The following is a 2428-nucleotide window of genomic DNA, read 5'->3' as shown; positions in this document are numbered from 1 at the left end:
GGCCGCATGTGCGGGGTCGGCCCGGAGACCCGCGGGTGGGCGGGGAGCGGTGACCCACACCCGGCGGGGCGCCGGCATTAATCGCTAAGGGCCCACCCGCCCCGTCCGGTAACGGCCCCGAAGGAGCTGCGGAGGCCGCCGGCCGCCCTGCAAACCTCTCTCCTCAGGTGGGTGTGCGCTGCCGCCGCGGGCCCGTCCCGCCCCTGCCGTCTCCGGCAAACGTTCACCCCAACCAGCCCACTCTCCCGGGGCCCCCGGCCCCGCCACTCCCGCCCCCCTCCAGCCGTCGCCGGCTTCTCGCCGCGTCCCGGCCCGCGCAGCGCCACCGCCCCCGCCGGAGACCCGACCGCGCCTCCCGACCCGCCGCGGGGGCGGCGGAGCGCGGGGAAGTGTCGGCCTCTAGATGGCGCCCAGGAGCTGCTGTGGGCCCCGGGCTGGGGCAGCCCAGGCGCGATCGTGAATCCCGGGTTCCAGGCTTCTTTTTTTAATGCGCTAAGAATGTTATTCCTGGAGAAAATTTGTAGCTAAATTATTCTCACTTAAAATAAACACTTAGTACACCAATTACCCAAAGGGGCGGGCTTTCTGTTAGATTCCCTTCATCTGCGTTTTGGAAGGGTGGGAGAGGATCTTGGCGAACAGATAATGGCTGCAAATAAATTACAGCTCCCGCAGATAAAGTTTCCATTTGAATCGAAAGACGCAATTAAGATACTGTCCGGGCACTGGATCGGGTGTTTATATATTATGTCATTAGGACAAAAACATTAAGGTTACCTTTTAAGTGTAAAACATGTCGTTAGGGCTGTAATTCGCCGCGGGGGGCAGGGGACACGCTTCCTGCGAACCGGGGACCCAGCGATCGAATGACATTTACTAAATAATTTGTCCTGGCATTTTACCTTTTTCCGTTGGTCGGTGGTTGCTGTCGCTGGCTGTTTTTTAGCGGTGTTTTAACGGGCTCGAGGAGCCGGCTTAAAGCTGTGGACCGTGAGGTGTGGGGGTGGGAAGCGGTAGCTGCGGCGAGCTGGAAATGGGAGCTGGGCTCAGCTCCTGGGCAAGTCCGGGGCGAGCGGGGCCAGGCGGCGGGGAGCCCGGCTCTACCATCCGGCTCCGGCAGCCCGGGAGGGCACCCCTCTCCCGGTGCTCTCGGGTTAGCGTCTTCCCCCCAAAGAGGTGCTGCTGAACTGGGGATTCAAACAGTGAAATCAGATTTATTTTTCGGTTCTCACACCGTCTGTTCTTTAGTTTTCTTTGTGTAAAAGTTCCCCAGACCATATAATTATCGCCAACATGTACGAAAGAATGGTGTCATTTATTTTTAAAAAGGTGACATGCTTTCTATTTTCCCGGTTAAACGAACCGGCGCTGGGGCCCAGAGCTGCTCCCTTCTTCATTTCTGGGGAGTCTGTAAGTGATGGACGTTTTCTGACCCGAAGGGGCAAAGGCAATGCAAAAAGGTCCTTGATCATTGAGCTGAGAATTGTAACCCCGGCCTGCCAGAAACTGGACCTGGATGCTTTCCTTTGATGTGTTTTATTATAAATCGAAAACAAAGCTGACTTCTGCCCAGCACCCCGCGCGGGTGCATTCCTCCGCACCCCAGCACCCCCGGCGGGGAGAGGAGCCGTGTCCCGCCGCTGCTTATTTTCCCGCTGCCCGAGCCCGGCCCCTGCCCGCTCCCCTTCTCCGCTCCCCCTCCTGGGCCCGCCGGGAAAGCTGCCGGCACCAGCCGCCGGCGGGGCGGGGGCGGCGGATCAGGGACGTTGCCGGCATGCTTTCGGCCAGGAAAATTCCGGGGCGGGTGCTGTGGGCGGCCAGATGCGCGGTGCATTTCCCGGGAGCCCGGGAGCCCATCCTTCCCTCTGCCCGCGGAACGGCCCGCGGGGCTCCCGCCGCCGCCCCGGGGCGCAGGCGGTGCCTGCGCTGCCCGGCAGCTTTTGTGCGAGAGCGGAGCGGAGGAGCTGGGACGCGGTTATTAGTATTCACGGCAGATGTATTTTCTTTAACGCAACGTCTTTATTCCGGTTGGTGGCCGACAGCAGAATCCGTTTCCCGATGTTATTTGCATTCCCTGTTTTATGGAGGATTAAAATATTTGTATTCCTCCAATCTGTACTGGGCAGACAAAATTAACTTTTTTTTTCTTTCCCCCCCTTTTTTTTTAATAACACAATTATCTCATTTAACAATTTGCCTTTTTAAAAAATACTGTGGCTGTTAGGTTGGTGGTCAGGAGACAAAGGGAGTGAAAATAATTTTCATTTCAATAATTGCCTTCTGGTCAATTTAACTGTGCCTTATTTTGAAAGAGCCTGTCTAAATGAGATTCCTGTCCCAAATGTGTTCCCAGGCCTTAGCCCAGCCTTTAATTATTCCTGAGTTTTTTTTCTTCAGAATAAGACGCTGCACTGAGTAATCACAAAGA

This window comes from Columba livia, chromosome 7 (genome assembly GCF_036013475.1).
Source record: "Columba livia isolate bColLiv1 breed racing homer chromosome 7, bColLiv1.pat.W.v2, whole genome shotgun sequence".
Lineage (NCBI taxonomy): Eukaryota > Metazoa > Chordata > Aves > Columbiformes > Columbidae > Columba > Columba livia.
Note: the sequence above shows the minus strand (reverse complement) of the source record.